The sequence below is a fragment of the Hordeum vulgare genome, chromosome 1H, assembly GCF_904849725.1.
Source record: "Hordeum vulgare subsp. vulgare chromosome 1H, MorexV3_pseudomolecules_assembly, whole genome shotgun sequence".
NCBI classification, from domain to species: Eukaryota; Viridiplantae; Streptophyta; class Magnoliopsida; order Poales; family Poaceae; genus Hordeum; species Hordeum vulgare.
The window spans coordinates 15839497-15855831 of record NC_058518.1 but is presented as its reverse complement, the minus strand read 5'-3'; the positions used below and the strand labels follow the sequence as shown (position 1 = coordinate 15855831).

General features: G+C 42.3%; 1 long non-coding RNA gene across 1 annotated transcript; it reads left to right on the top strand.

Annotated features, from left to right (window-relative positions):
• Positions 1 to 537: 537 nt before the first annotated feature.
• LOC123404901 lies at positions 538 to 14051 on the top strand. The gene is made up of 2 exons (XR_006611935.1): positions 538 to 614; positions 13790 to 14051. It is a non-coding gene; the product is annotated as an uncharacterized LOC123404901 (long non-coding RNA).
• Positions 14052 to 16335: the final 2284 nt, after the last annotated feature.

Here is a 16335-nt window from a genome sequence, read left to right as displayed (position 1 = left end):
CTCAAGTTTGCTGATTCTGGCTGCCGTTGACACTTGACAGGGGCTTGGGCCATACTCCACGAGCATCAAGGAGATCAAGGAGATCAAGGAGATCAAGGACATGGTCGAGAAGGAGATCAAGGAGTTGGCCAAGAGGATCAATGACCTTTGTGGTGAGTAAGGACTTGGTAATCTGTTTGTTGGTTTGGCTCTAGAATTTGTTCCTGGGCTAGATAGAGACCAGTTGTCTGCACTTTGTTTTGTTGTTTCACACTTTCACTAGGCTTCAATCATATGATAAAGATAGCGTACTTTAAGACGTGCTGTCATGCTGATATATCAGAAAATAAATTTAATGATGAGCCCCTTTGGGCACAAGTCATGCAGAAATTATGCTGAGATGCCACCTTGTTTTCCGCATTAATATGTTGTTGCTTGTCATGTATTAGCTAGATGGTCATTAAGTTGGTACAAAGAAATCTTCAAGTCTTGAGGCAAATCATGCAAGGGTCGGTATCCTTTGATCCATCTCAAATGGTGATAACATCTGGTGCGACACTTGCAATGGAAATACTGAGCTTATGTATTGCTGATCCAGGAAATGCATTTCTTGTTCCGTCACCATACTACCCTGGGTTTGTCGATCTCCTTGCTCGCATGCGTGTTTTATAATCATTGTTTGGTGTTCAGAGCGAAGTCCTTAATTTGTGACTTTATTTCCACAGATGGGACAAGGACATAAAATGGCGAACTGGTATTGAGTTGATACCCGTTCCTTGCCGGAGCACCGACAACTTCAACATCAGTATCACTGCTCTAGAAATAGCCTATAACCCTCACTAGTGGAAAACGGGCCTTTGGCCGAGACCCTTTAGTCCCGGCATGCCTCTAGGCCGGGACTAAAGGCCCGGCCACGTCGCCCCAATTCTCAATGCCTCCCTCGAGGCTTTAGTCCCGGCCCGTAAGGAGCCTTTAGTCCCAGTTCGTGTCCCAAACCGGGACTAAAGGGCTACGCGGTGGGCAGTGGTGGTGGCAACCGTTCGTATCCTCCTTTAGTCCCGGTTGGTGGCTCAACCCGGGACTAAAGGCCTAACACGTGGCCTGCCGTAGTGGTGGCAACCGTTGGTATACCTCTTTAGTCCCGGTTGGTGGCTCAACCCGGGACTAAAGGCCCAAACGGTTTGCATCCCGCGTCGTTTCGGGCGATGAAAAGCACGAACCGAAGCAGAGTCGCCATTTCTCCGTTTCTTCTTCTCTCTCGCTCTCGCTCTCTGTTCTTCTCCTCTCTTCTTCCCTTCTCTTCTTCCACCATGCCAACTCGCTTTGAAGAGGTGCTTGCACATGGCACGACCATGCTCGATGTCGTGTACACGAATGAGAGCAGGGAGATGCCGTTTTTTCTTGAACAGTTGAAGGAACGATGGCTTGACGCCGCAATGGATCATGAGAAGTTCTTGGGGCTTGATCTGGAGTACATGGCCGATCAACGCGGTGTTGCCGTCATCCAACTATGCTTCGCACACCATGTCTTGATCTTCCAATGGGCGAGGTAAGTTTTGAGGCTTTCTTTGATCCAAGATAATGACATTGTAAGTTTATTTGTTTCAATCATAGTTGGTTCCCTTCAAATAGTTGTAGTGAAACAATTTTGATTAGTTGAAGGGGAATAGAATCTAATTGGAATAGTGTTCCATAATCTGAAAAATCGTATTAGAATCAACTAGTGTTTAATATGTTCCATTGGAATCATAGTTGGTTCCCTTCAAATAGTTGTAGTGAAACAATTTTGATTAGTTGAAGGGGAACAGAATCTGATTGGAATAGCGTTCCATAATCTGAAAAATCGTATTAGAATCAACTAGTGTTTAATATGTTCCATTGGAATCATAGTTGGTTCGCTTCAAATAGTTGTAGTGAAACAATTTTGATTAGTTGAAGGGAACACAATCTGATTGGAATAGTGTTCCACAATCTGGAAAATCTGATTGGTTCAATATGTTCCATTGAAATCATAGTTGTAGTGATACAATTTTATGCGGTGTTCTTTGATCCAAGGTTATGAAAATTGCATATAGCTAGTGATCTCTCTAGGTTCCATTGGATAGCAATATGATATGTCATAGTCATGAAAATTGCATATAGCTAGTGATCTCTCTAGGTTCCATTGGATAGCTATAGTGATCTCTCTAGGTTCCATTGCATATGTTCTATTTGAATCCTAAAGATAATTTTCTCTTTAGTTGTAGTGAAACATGTTTCCTTATTGCAGCAGTATGTAACATTTGTTCCATTTTAATTTGTTTCTGTTGCAGTAGTGACAAGCATTGTCCAGAACTCATGGACTTCCTTCGCAGCGGCATCACTTTTGCTATCGTTGACATAACGAACGACAAGCTGAAGATGAGGTACAGCTTCTGTATTGAGATACCAACTGGTTGCCTCATTGATCTCCAAATGGTATTCAGGCTTCGACATGTCAGGACTTCGATGGCTCATATGGCAGTTGCCTTGATCGACGAGGAATATGGTGATATGAAGACCAATTTCCCAAAGTCTCAGCACAAACTTTGGGAGAAGGCCCCACTTGATCGTATCAACATTGAGTATGCAGCAAAAGATGCATACGTTTCATACGAGTTGTATCGCAAGATTCGAGTCGTCAACTATGGCCAGCGTCACCTCGAGGAAGGTGGACATTCTGATTCAGACGATTCAGACGAGTAGTGTTCTCACCGTCGAACACTTGTATATATATCTATGGTAGCTATTATTATGTACTGTTTGGACTAGTATCATGTACTGCTTGGACCAATTTATATATGTCTAGTTTCTGTTTGTGCCATTATAGTTTCCAAATTTGAATGGTTTAGCCCTTTCTAACTTCATTTGCTACTTTTGAATGGTTTAGCCCTTTCTAACTTCATGGTATCATGCATTTCGACCACATATATATACAAAAAGTCTTCAGTTCAAATAAATTCAAAAAATGAAATCCCTTTTGTAACAGATCTGTTTTTGATTAAAAGAGTCATTTAAAAATGAAAGACCATTAGTCCCACGTGGCGTGCAGCGGAACCACGTGGCGTGCAGCGGAACCACGTGGCGTGCCGTGGAACCACTTTTGTTGTGGGGGTCGCTTTTCCTTCTTATCCTTGTGCTAGATATTTGTTATGCATTAGGGAAAAAAGGAATAGCGACCATCATCGATGGTCAAAAAATCAGGTGAGGGAGTGTCCACCATACATGAGAGAAGAAGAATGCCGACTGTTGTTGTGGGGGTTGCTTCTCCTTCTTCTCTTTGTGCTAGATATTTGTTGTGCACTAGGGGAAGAAGGAGTAGTGACCATCATCGACGGTCGAAAAATCAGGTGAGGGAGTGTCCACCATACATGAGAGAAGAAGAATGTCGACTGTTGTTGTGGGGGGTCATTTCTCCTTCTTCTCCTTGTGCTAGATATTGGTTATGCACTAGGGGAAGTAGGAGTATCGACCATCATCGACGGTTGAAAAATCAGGTGAGCTAGTGTCCACCATATATGAGAGAAGAAGAATGTCGTCTCTTATTGTGGGGGTCGCTGATACTTCGAGAGAGATTGTCCGTTTTGTACACGAAGTGCATCCAGTTTTTGTCGTAGCCCTCTCAACTTTTTAACACATGCTATGTGGGTGAAATTATGATAGCATGCCAACTTTCAACATTTTCAGATTTCATTTGTAGTGCTTTTCAATTTCAGGGTCAACTAGCTCAAAAAAAAGTAAATGCACGAAGAATACCAAATGAAGTCAGAAATTGTTGAAATTTTGTGATGTGCCTTTGAATGGTGCATTTTGAACACACAAAATATATGGAGTTCAAATAAGTTCAAAAAAATGAAATCCCTTTGTAAGAGATGAGTTCTTGTTCGAAACGCTGATACTTCGAGAGAGATTGTCCGTTTTGTACACGAAGTGCATCCAGTTTTTTCATAGCCCTCTCAACTTTTTAACACATGCTATGTGGGTGAAATCATGATAGCATGCCAACTTTCAACATTTTCAGAGTTCATTTGTAGTGCTTTTCAATTTCAGGGTCAACTAGCTCAAAAAAATAAGTAAATGCACGAAGAATACCAAATGAAGTCAGAAATTGTTGAAATTTTGTGATGTGCCTTTGAATGGTGCAGTTTGAACACACAAAAAGTATGGAGTTCAAATAAGTTAAAAAAAATGAAATCCCTTTGTAAGAGATGAGTTCTCCTTCAAAACCGTGATACTTCGAGAGAGATTGTCCGTTTTGTACACGAAGTGCATCCAGTTTTTGTCGTAGCCCTCTCAAGTTTTTAACACATGCTATGTGGGTGAAATGATGATATCATGCCAACTTTCAACATTTTCAGAGTTCATTTGTAGTGCTTTTCAATTTCAGGGTCAACTAGCTCAAAAAAAAGTAAATGCACGAAAAATACCAAATGAAGTCAGAAATTGTTGAAATTTTGTGATGTGCCTTTGAATGGTGCATTTTGAACACACAAATAGTATGGAGTTCAAATAAGTTCAAAAAATGAAATCCCTTTGTAAGAGATGAGTTCTCATTCGAAACGCTGATACTTCGAGAGAGATTGTCCGTTTTGTACACGAAGTGCATCCAGTTTTTGTCGTAGCCCTCTCAACTTTTTAACACATGCTATGTGGGTGAAATTATGATAGCATGCCAACTTTCAACATTTTCAGAGTTCATTTGTAGTGCTTTTCTATTTCAGGGTCAAGTAGCTCAAAAAAAAGTAAATGCACGAAGAATACAAAATGAAGTAAGCAATTGTTGAAATTTTGTGATGTGCCTTTGAATGGTGCATTTTGAACACACAAAAAGTATGGAGTTCAAATAAGTTCAAAAAAATGAAATCTCTTTGTAAGAGATGAGTTCTCGTTCGAAACGCTAATACTTCAAGAGAGATTGTCCGTTTTGTACACGAAGTGCATCCAGTTTTTGTCGTAGCCCTCTCAACTTTTTAACACATGCTATGTGGGTGAAATGATGATAGCATGCCAACTTTCAACATTTTCAGAGTTCATTTGTAGTGCTTTTCAATTTCAGGGTCAACTAGCTCAAAAAAAAGTAAATGCACGAAGAATACCAAATGAAGTCAGAAATTGTTGAAATTTTGTGATGTGCCTTTGAATGGTGCAGTTTGAACACACAAAAAGTATGGAGTTCAAATAAGTTAAAAAAAATGAAATCCCTTTGTAAGAGATGAGTTCTCCTTCAAAACCCTGATACTTCGAGAGAGATTGTCCATTTTGTACACGAAGTGCATCCAGTTTTTGTCGTAGCCCTCTCAACTTTTTAACACATGCTATGTGGGTGAAATGATGATAGCATGCCAACTTTCAACATTTTCAGAGTTCATTTGTAGTGCTTTTCAATTTCAGGGTCAACTAGCTCAAAAAAAAGTAAATGCACGAAGAATACCAAATGAAGTCAGAAATTGTTGAAATTTTGTGATGTGCCTTTGAATGGTGCATTTTGAACACACAAAAAGTATGGAGTTCAAATAAGTTCAAAAAAATGAAATCCCTTTGTAAGAGATGAGTTCTCGTTCGAAACCCTCATACTTCGAGAGAGATTGTCCGTTTTGTACACGAAGTGCACCCAGTTTTTGTCCTAGCCCTCTCAACTTTTTAACACATGCTATGTGGGTGAAATGATGATAGCATGCCAACTTTCAACATTTTCAGAGTTCATTTGTAGTGCTTTTCAATTTCAGGGTCAACTAGCTCAAAAAAAATAAGTAAATGCACGAAGAATACCAAATGAAGTCCGAAATTGTTGAAATTTTGTGATGTGCCTTTCAATGGTGCATTTTGAACACACAAAAAGTATGGAGTTCAAATAAGTTCAAAAAAATGAAATTATTCTGTAAGAGATGAGTTCTCGTTCGAAACGCTCATACTTCGAGAGAGATTGTCCGTTTTGTAAATGAAATCCCTTCGTAAGAGAATTTTAATAAACATAGTTTTTAATTGAAAATAGCGAAATAGTTAATAGTTTGGATAGTCAAAATAATTACTTTTGAAAATAGAAAATAGTTTTGCATTATTTATTCAATTTCAAACACTTTTCATTATCATAGTTTTGTCAAATTCTCAAATATGCAAAAAGAATTTTAATAAACATAGTTTTTAATTGGAAATAGCAAAATAGTTAATAGTTTGTATAGTAAAAATAATTACTTTTGAAAATAGAAAATAGTTTTGCATTATTTATTCAATTTCAAACACTTTTCATTATCATAGTTTAGTCAAATTCTCAAATATGCAAAAAGAATTTTAATAAACATAGTTTTTAATTGAAAATAACAAAATAGTTAATTGTTTGGATAGTCAAAATAATTACTTTTGAAAATAGAAAATAGTTTTGCATTATTTATTCAATTTCAAACACTTTTCATTATCATAGTTTTGTCAAATTCTCAAATATGCAAAAACAATTTTAATAAACATAGTTTTTAATTGAAAATAGCAAAATAGTTAATAGTTTGGATAGTCAAAATAATTAATTTTGAAAATAGAAAATAGTTTTGCATTATTTATTCAATTTCAAACACATTTCATTATCATAGTTTTGACAAATTCTCAAATATGCAAAAAAAAATTTAATAAACATAGTTTTTAATTGAAAATAACAAAATAGATAATAGTTTGGATAGTCAAAATAATTAATTTTGAAAATATAAAAAAATGGAAACTATATGAGAATTTATAGAGAAAATTCAACCTAAATTCAAAGTGAACTCACTTTGAATTCAGGTTGAATTTTCTCCATAATTTCGAATATAGTTTCAATTTTCAGTGAGTTTAGGCCCGTAAGCCTGCTTTAGAGAGGAGCTCGATGGAGAAGCTGCGACGGGGCTTAGAAACAAGTGTTAGTCCCCCTCGCTGAGCGAGGTGGGACTAAACTTATCGTGCAGCCGAGGAGGGGCTTTAGTCCCGGGTGGAGCCACGCCCCGGGACTAAAGCCCCTTGCCTCCCGCCTGCCGAGGAGGGGCTTTAGTCCCGGGTCGAGCCACGCGTCGGGACTAAAGGCCCCTGCTTCCCGCCTTCTGGTCTGCCCGAAAAAGGGCCTTTAGTCCCGAGTCGTGGCTCCACCCGGGACTAAAGGGGGTCTTTAGTCCCGGTTCGAGCCACGCACCGAGACTAAAGATCCACCTATATAAGCGGGACTTCGAAAAATTCCAACCCAAATCGTCCATTTCTCTTCTTCTTCCTCTCGTTCTCCTGCCCGGCGCGACACATCGACGAACTCGACGACGCCGTCAGGCTGCCCGCCGTCCTGCTCGCCGCCGCCTGCCGTCCTCCTCGTCGTCGCTGTCGTCCTCCTCGTCGCCACCGTCCTCCTCACCGCGCGCCGCCCTCCTTGCCGCGCGTCACGCCGTCCTCCTCGCCGCGCGCCGTCGACACCTCCGGCCGGTAAGCCCCCCGGCCCCTCCTCCCCAACACTTCGGCCAGTAGAAGAAAAGAAGAAAAAGGAGAAGAAAAGAAGAAAAAGGAGAAGAAAGGAAGAAAAAGGGAAGAAAATAAGAAATTTTTTTTGTCATTTAATTCCTATTGTTATTAGGTTTGTGCTAGATTATTAGGGTTAGTAATATTTAGAATTAGGAAAAAGGAAAATAAGAAGAGGAGGAGAAGAAAAGAAGAAAAAGGAGAATAAGAAGAGGAGGAGAGGAGAAGAAGAGGAAAAATAGAAGAAGAGGAGAAGTAGAAGAAGAGAAAAAATTAGAAGAGCAGGAGAGGAGAAGTAGAAGAAGAGAAGAGGAGAAGTAGTAGAAGAAGAGGAGAAGTAGAAGTAGAAGAAGAAGTAGAAGAAGAGGAGAAATAGAAGAAGAGGAAAAATTAGTTTAGGGTTACAAGAAGAAGAAATATTGTATAGTGTATATGCTTAAGTGTTAATAGTGTTTCTTAGGTTATTGCTTAATTTTGCTATTGTATATGCTTAAGTGTTAATAGTTTAATTTTGCTATTGTATATGCTTAGTGTTAATAGTTTATTTTTAGCAAGAAAATTAATAGAACTAGTTTATTTTTTTAGTTCATTTTACGATGCCTATCCCGCATCCTCGTCGTCGACTCGGCGGAGGACACCTGCTTGATCAGAGGGGCCCTGTCCGGGACTGGGCTCCGCCCGGCTGGTATTGGGAGGTGCTACCTTCCGGGGGGCGTAGGTTGGTGAGGAGCCAGCCCATCGTTGACCCGATCCTTGTTTGGTGGCGGTCGCATGGGCCAGTGAGGGTGCCGAGGCTTCCGGACACCGCGGAGGTGGTACGTCACCGTGTCAGCGAGGAGGATGAGCACGTCCGTCGCTACATGGTTGCGTTGGAGGGCAGGTTCGAGCATACCTGGCAGGTTCTTCGGGGATCTCACTGGAGCTATGATCCTGTGATGGTTCCTTCTCTTTGGGTGTCCACCGCCCGTGCCGATACCCGTCGGGCGCTACGGTTCTAGATGTATCAGTGATGCTATATGTATGATAGTATTCGAGGAGTATTAGTGATAATATTTAATGATGTACGGACAAAAGAGATGATGTATTTGCTTATAATTGAATGCATGCTAATTTGAATACTACTTTATTTTACGATTTGGTTTTGCTTATTGAATGCTCAAATTGGAAAAGTACTCCTACTTTGAATACTATGCAGAAATCTAGGAGTCCCGGGTGGAGCCATGACCCGGGGCTAAAGTTGTTTTGGAATGGAGTTCCTGATAGAATAATTCTTTTTTGGTACAAAGGTTAAGAGAATCCGTTTTTTGCAGAAATATGGATCCACATATCAGGAACCTCGAAGAGGAAGAACTTCTTGAAGATATAATCAAAGACGGCCCCGACGTTGAACCAGCTGAATCTCCGTCGTCATATCTAAACCCCGACGTTGGAATGGAGGTCGAGCGACACGAAGATGAAGCCGATGGGGCAGGAGATAGGTCCAATGACAGAGAAGGTGATAGCTCCACTGACGGAGAAGCCGGTGGAGAAGCCAGTGAAGAAATAATAAAGTCCGGCGAGGTATAAATATGAAGTTCGACAATCACTTGTAATATGTGAAAAATATTGGAGATAGCTCTATATTGTATACATATACATTCATTTGACGAATGTTTCTCCCTCTTAGGCCTCCACATCGAGCAAAGCTACGAAACGAGGCCCGACTAGGAAGTTGGATGCACGGACGCATTACACCTTTGAGGTGATATTGCCTACGGGCGAACCCAAGCTTCCTAAGAATGCTCCTGACACATTCAAGAAGCAATGCGGAGTTCTCGTTAGGGATCACGTCCCGATCAGCGTTCGGGAGTGGAACAAGTGCAAAGGGGCAGCCGATAGTGACTATGTCACCGAAAGGTACAAAGATAATCTTTGGAATGATCTCATGTCACATTTAAACCTGCCAGAATGTGAGAATGAAGACGCCGCAGACAAACTAAGGGCCAAAGTCAAGCAGTGGACTCTAAAGAAGATGGCCGAACTGTTCCGAAGCTGGAAGAAGAAGCTATGGAAAAACTATCTGAAGACAAAGAAAGTGCTAGTATTCGAGGGGTATCTAGCCAAGCAGGCGAATCACTGGGAGGCATTTCAAGAGTACAAGGAGTCAGAAGATGCCCAGGCATTATCAGAAAAGAACAAGATAAATGCCGACAAGAAGAAATATCACCACAAGCTGGGGCCAGGGGGCTATGAGACTGCCATCCCAAAGTGGGATAAGAAAGAGCAAGATCTGCTAGATAAAGGCATCGTACCTGAACCACTCCGTGATGAGTGGGAATTGAGAGCAAGAAATTGGTTCCTTGCGCATGGTGGGTCGTACGACGAAAAAACAGGGGACCTCATCTGCAGTGACAGTCTTAGGATACCCAGGGAGAATTGGAAAAGGATAGTGAAAGAAATTAAGGAGGGAAAAAGAAAGTTCACTGCAGATAGAGAGAAAGATTTGCTCACACTGGTCCTCGGCAATGACGAACATGGAGGACCAACGCGAGGCTCCGGTCCTTCTTACCCGTGGTGGCTTGGGTTTACCAGAGACCAAGACACTTACAGAAGCCGAGAGAGAGCAAAGAAGCGGCATCAGGATGAGGAGAATGACAAGTTCAACCAGTTGCTTGCCAGGATTAAGGAGCAACAGAAGCAGATTGATGAGCTTAGAGGAGTAGCGCGCCAGGAAGATCCTACACTTGATATTACCGGCGCCCCATCTAAGCGGAAAAGCAGCGTGGCTGAATCTGAGGCCCCGCCTGACGATGCACGAAGAATGACAGAGGGCGGTCCCGGCTACCCCGTGGATGGAATCAAGGAGTCAACATCATGTGAACTCCATCAGAAATTCAAGAACATATCCATGAAGGTGGCCGTCGGACAAGCTTTACCTTCTGGCCCTGATGCACGCTGGCATGGCCGTGAGATTCCAGCTGGCTTTGCTAAAGTCGGGGTGGATGAAATCATGGCGGGGTTTCATGATATGGAGCTCGACATAGCTGGACCCGAAGATGAGAGGACACTCGGAGAAGTACTGGGTGGAGTCATCCTATGGGACAAGAACTACATCAAGCTTCCAGGCTCGGCCCCAAGGACAACACCGCCTCCGAGTCGTCGCAGGTCACCTACACCTCCATTACCTCCAAGCCCTCCACATGACGTGGGCCAGCACAACACGAGTCCATCTCGATCACCGCCGCCGGACTTGGGTCGTCCGTCTCCGCCGCCGCCCGCACAGGATACTAAGCGGAAGCGTGCCACCAAGAACGCTCCGCCGACGATTCCTAAGCGATGGAGCCCCCCAAAGCGCAAACGGTCGCCCCTCCCAAAGGTACCTCATGCTAATCTTCCTATCAGACCTTATGATCCTACCCCCGAGGAAAACGCCAGGATAGCAAAGGAACATCATGATGCGCAGATGAAAAAGAAGGAACCCGAGCCCCGCCCGGAATAAACTGAGAAGCAAATAGCATGGGCAAAATACATCACGACCCTTCCATCACAGTATGACTTACACCATAAGCCTGATGACTATACACGCACATTGCAGAAGGAAGTGAAAAAGAGAAGATCACGTGCAAGTGCAAGTGGGAGCAAATCAAGTTCAACTACAAGCAAGAAAAAATCAGACGTTCCTCAGCTTGGACAACAGGCCAAACAGTCGATCCCACCCCTCAAGGTGTTAATCGAGAATGTTCCCCCTCCGGTGCTGGGGCAAGCTTTTGAAATAGCAAAGGAGTGGGCGGCTCAATGGGGTGTCTCGGTTGAAGATGTTCTGGCTTCCCAAGACGACAGGTTACCCAAGGCTGTGGTAGCCCCTAAGCCACAATTTGTCATGGGAGAGCCTTTGGTCAGCAAAGATGATCTCCCAACAAATATGCGTTACTTGCATACATGGTACTTAAGTGAATCAAAGAATGGGAGAACGATGATCGTGCTGAGTGTCCCACAGGAGTACTACGGCCGCCCCGAAGAAATCCATATCGACTTTGATGAACTCTTCCAGATGTACAATGGCGACGCCCTCGACAAATCGCTTATGAGTTGCTATTGTCTGTAAGTTTTTCAATTCGTTGTCTACATATAACTTGTTTAGTTATTTCAATTCATTGTCTATATATAACTTGTACTCTATTATGCAGAATGAAGATTCTGGATTGTAAAAGTAAGAACATCCTAAATATTGGGTTTATTGACCCACATAAAATACATATAGCGATGCTAACTGATAAACCCAAGGAGACGGAGGAAAACCTTCTAAGGTTTCTAATAGATCAAAATTTCGGTGACCACATACTGTTTCCATACAACTTCAGGTGAGGGTCTTTACTCTGTTGTGTCCATTCACTTATAAGTGTAATTGATAAGTTACTGACACACACACACACACACACACACATATATATATATGTGTGTGTGTGTGTGTGTACATGTGCAGCTTCCATTGGATTCCGTTGGACATTCAAATTGATAAGGGAAGAGTTGATGCCTTCGACCCATTATCGAGACCCTTGGAACAGTTCCAAAGCCTGCAGGACATGCTCCAAGGGTAATTTCAATCATTCTTGCGCTCTATCGGTCTCTTTTGATGATTTTCTGATATATCAATTAATGAAGAACTTAGCAAATCATTATCCTTGTCGGGCAGGGTTTGGAAGCGGTTCAAGTGTGTGACTCCCGGTAACTTTCCTGAGAAGCTGACCTTTAGAGCGGCTCAAGTAAGTAGTAGTATGATATACTTCTATTTTCAATACATTTATGATGCTAGATTATTATTTTGATTATATATATTCTATTCTCGTAAAGTGCGACCAGCAGCCACGGGGAACGCATCTATGCGGATACTATGTTTGCGAGACCATTCGCACGTTTACCTCTGAGCACAAGGATTACAGATTCGACGTAAGCAATGTACATTCACACCTCTATTTTTACCCGTCATTCTTTGTTATCATGATTGATATTCATATTCATCTCCTCTTTATATAACACACGGCCATGAGGACGAAGGTCCTACTAGAGCAACGCGCGATTGCTGTTGCAGAGGAGCTTGCGGGATTTCTGAGGACGGAAGCTATAGATGACAAAGGACGATTTAGTGTAGCTAGGGGCCATTACTGATGTTCGTCCTTGTAATCGAATAGACGGGCTCTAGTCCCGATAATTCAGATCTCCATATAATTGTATATATATGCTCGCTTGTAAGATAAGTTAATCTTATATATATATATATATATGCATAATTATTTCTATTTAAATTATATGAAAACTAATCCCCGAACACCAAACGAGGCATCACGTTAATCTCCCGAACACCTAAACCCTAAAACCCTAAAACCCAAAAATAATTTAATTCAAAAAAAACCCAAAAATAAGCAAAATCTGAAACTCTTTAGTCCCGGTCCGTGTAACGAACCGGGACTAAAGGGCCTGCCCCTGGGGCGCTACGAGGCGCCCACGTGGAGCACCCTTAGTCCCGGCTTGTAACAGGGCCGGGACTAAAGGTTAGGCCTTTAGTCCCGCCCCTTTAATCCCGGTTGGTGAACCGGGACTAAAGCCCCTTACGGGCCGGGGCTAAAGGCCCCGTCCCCACTAGTGCCTTTCATTTGCTTAGCTCCCGAGTAGAATTTACAGGTTTGACTGAACTGTGGAGAGGAATGGCGATTCGTTGCTGGTGCAGAGTCAGGAGTGCTTGGAGAAGGTTGCCAAGACGGTCTCCTTCCTCGCGCAGCCTGAAGGCTCATTCCTGCTGTTGCTCACAGGTAATTCAGTTCTGATGCATCTGTTCTAATACTTTTATGGAATTATATATAGGGGCTGCTGATTGTGTGCGTTTACTAGTTAGATTTTGTTTGCAATCAAGGGTGAACACTATGATCGTAGTATCATCTCCATGACTGGAAAGTTTGTGCCTATACCATTGCTTCTTTCCTTCAGGCTTAAACATTTGGTATCACATCTCATTAGAGCGAGCGTGTGACCTATGTAGCTGGGATTACTTTGGATTCAGCGCAACATCGGCAGCTTATATTTATAATTTGGAACCAAACATCATGTGCTTATTCTTGTATGTGAATGTTCTCTTGAAAATCTTAGTTGTATTCTTTGGAGCTTATGTGTATATATATCTGTGTGTGTGTGTGTGTAGTCGTCACTAGTTGACAATTTAAGTATCTTGATACCTCGTAAATTTTGTAACAAACATTGCTGGTGTTGTTTTGTTAGAAGTCAATATGTATCAAAATTTGTAATTCTGAATCATCTGTTTTCTTTCTCTAACGCTTTTGATTCATGCTTCTTTTGCCAGGGGAAGTTCAAAAGGACCGCGCGCTGGAGCTCCTAAACGTGCGCCCCTTCTACTTCGTTTACTTATGTGGCGTGAAGACATAAAGCAAACCTTTGGAGCCATAGTTTTATTTTTTGTCATCTAAAATAATAATGGTAACATATTAATACAACCAAAATAATATTCTAGCTCAAAAAATTGTATGTGAATAATGAATGGATGCTATGGAACTATATTTGTTATGGAGCTATGTATGTATGGATGCTATGGAACTATATGTATATATGGATGCTATGGAATTTTGGATGTATGGATGCTATGGAGTTTTGATATATGGATCATGAAATATGTTATGCAACTTTGCATATATGTTATGTGTTGTGGATGAGTAAAACTATTGGGCACATATTATGTATTATATATTTGATATATATGTTATGTGATGTTGAATTTGTGGTTTTGAAACTAAACATATATATGCTAGAATACCAGATACTAATGGAGCACCATGGGCTATACTAATGGCACACCTGGGAGGCATACTAATGGCGCACCTGGGAGACATACTAATGGCGCACCTGGGAGGCATACTAATGGCGCACCTGGGAGGCATACTAATGGCGCACCATGAGCTATACTAATGGCGCACTGCCTGGTGGGCCATTAGTATACCAGATACTAATGGCGCACCTGTGGTGCGTCATTAGTAAAAAATTCTAATGGCGTGATGCTAGTGGTGCACCTATAGTGCGCCATTAGTAGCCAAAACAGGTGCGCCACTAGCAGGCCTTTTCCTAGTAGTGTATATACTTGGTAAAAGGTGGAAGGCTCGGCCTTTTCTAGCCTGGTGTTTTGTTCCACCTTTGCCCCCTTAGTTTCGGCTACCGGTGTTATGTTCCATAATTGAGCGCTCCTAACACGATCGGGGTTGTTATGGGGACCCCCTTGATAATTCGTTTTAGATTAAGGCTGGTCTGGCAAGGCCCAACTTTGGTACTACATTTGCCTAAACACCTAATAAAATTGCATAGGGACTTTCCGGACCCCGAGGATAATTTAATCAACCCCCGGGCCAGTGCTCCGCATGAGTGTTGGTCCAAATTGGCAGACTACGGGGCCACCGCGGGGCAACCCGAGGTTTGGTTCTCCTAGTGTGACCCATCCGTCGTGTCCTGAGAACGAGGTACGCGACTCCTATCGGGATCGTCGACACGTCGGGCGGCCTTGCTGGGTTAGTTTTACCTTTGACGGAATATCTTGTGCATCGGGATTCCGGTGATGCTTTGGGTAATCTCAGAGTTGAGGTTTTCCACTAGGGAATCCGACGAGATCGCGAGCTTCATGATTGAGGATTTCTATGCGGCTTATGGCAATTTGTGATGGACTAGTTGGAGCACCCCTGCAGGGTTAAATCTTTTCGGAAAGCCGTGCCCGCGGTTATGTGGCAACGTGGAAACTTTGTTTAACACTGGTTCTAGATAACTTGAAGTTAACTTAATTAAAACTTGCCAACTGTGTGCGTAACCGTGACTGTCTCTTTCGTGAGTTCCTTCTCCGATCGAGGACACGGTGGGGTTATGTCTGACGTAGGTAGGTGTTCAGGATAATTCATTTGATCATCAGTAGTTCACGTCCGTTATGCGTAGATCTTCCCCCTCTTATTTCTGGTATTCGTAAGTTAGCCACCAAATATATGCTTAGTCGCTGCTGCAACCTCACCACTTAACCATGCCTCACCCATTAAGCTTTGCTAGTCTTGATACCTTTGGAAATGAGATTGCTGAGTCCCCTGTGGCTCACAGATTACTACAACACCAGTTGCAGGTACAGGTAAAGGTTACTTGACGCGAGCACGTTGATTGTACATTTGGAGTTGCTTCTTCTTCTTCTTCTTCGATCTAGGATGGGTTCCAGGCCGGCAGCCTGGGATAGCAAGGATGGACGTCGTTCTTATTTTTCTCGTTTGTTTTCGTCCGTAGTCGGACCCTGCTCTTACTCTTGATGATTATGTAATGTACTGAAGTGACTCTGATGTAGCTTGTGGTGAGTGTAAGCCAACTATGTAGATATATATATATATATATCTTCTTTTCAGTACATGTACTTGTAACAATATCCATTCTTGCGACACGACGAGATGCGCTTCTATCCCTGACGAGGCCTTCGTGCCAAATTGAGGATAGGGTCGCATCTTGGGCGTGACATTATCATACCTGATGATGAACGTTGGTAGTTGCGGTTTAAGTCAAAACCTTAGAAGCCACGTAAAGTAAAATTTTGTGTTAACCGATTAGAGGCGTCTAACTTGGTTTTGCAGGACGTGCATAAGATGTGGTATAGCAATGCTCATATTCAATTTGATTGTGTATGAGATGACTATATAAATGTAAATTAACATGACCTGCATGTCATGATTCGGCATGATGGCTGGAGCCATATGATTTTCACTTTAATGACCTACGTGTCAACCTTAAGTAATGCATGTATTTTATCCGCTATGGAGATAGCAATATTATCTAATGCATCGATAAGGTGGTGGCAATCTTCACGAAGTTGAACACCGACGC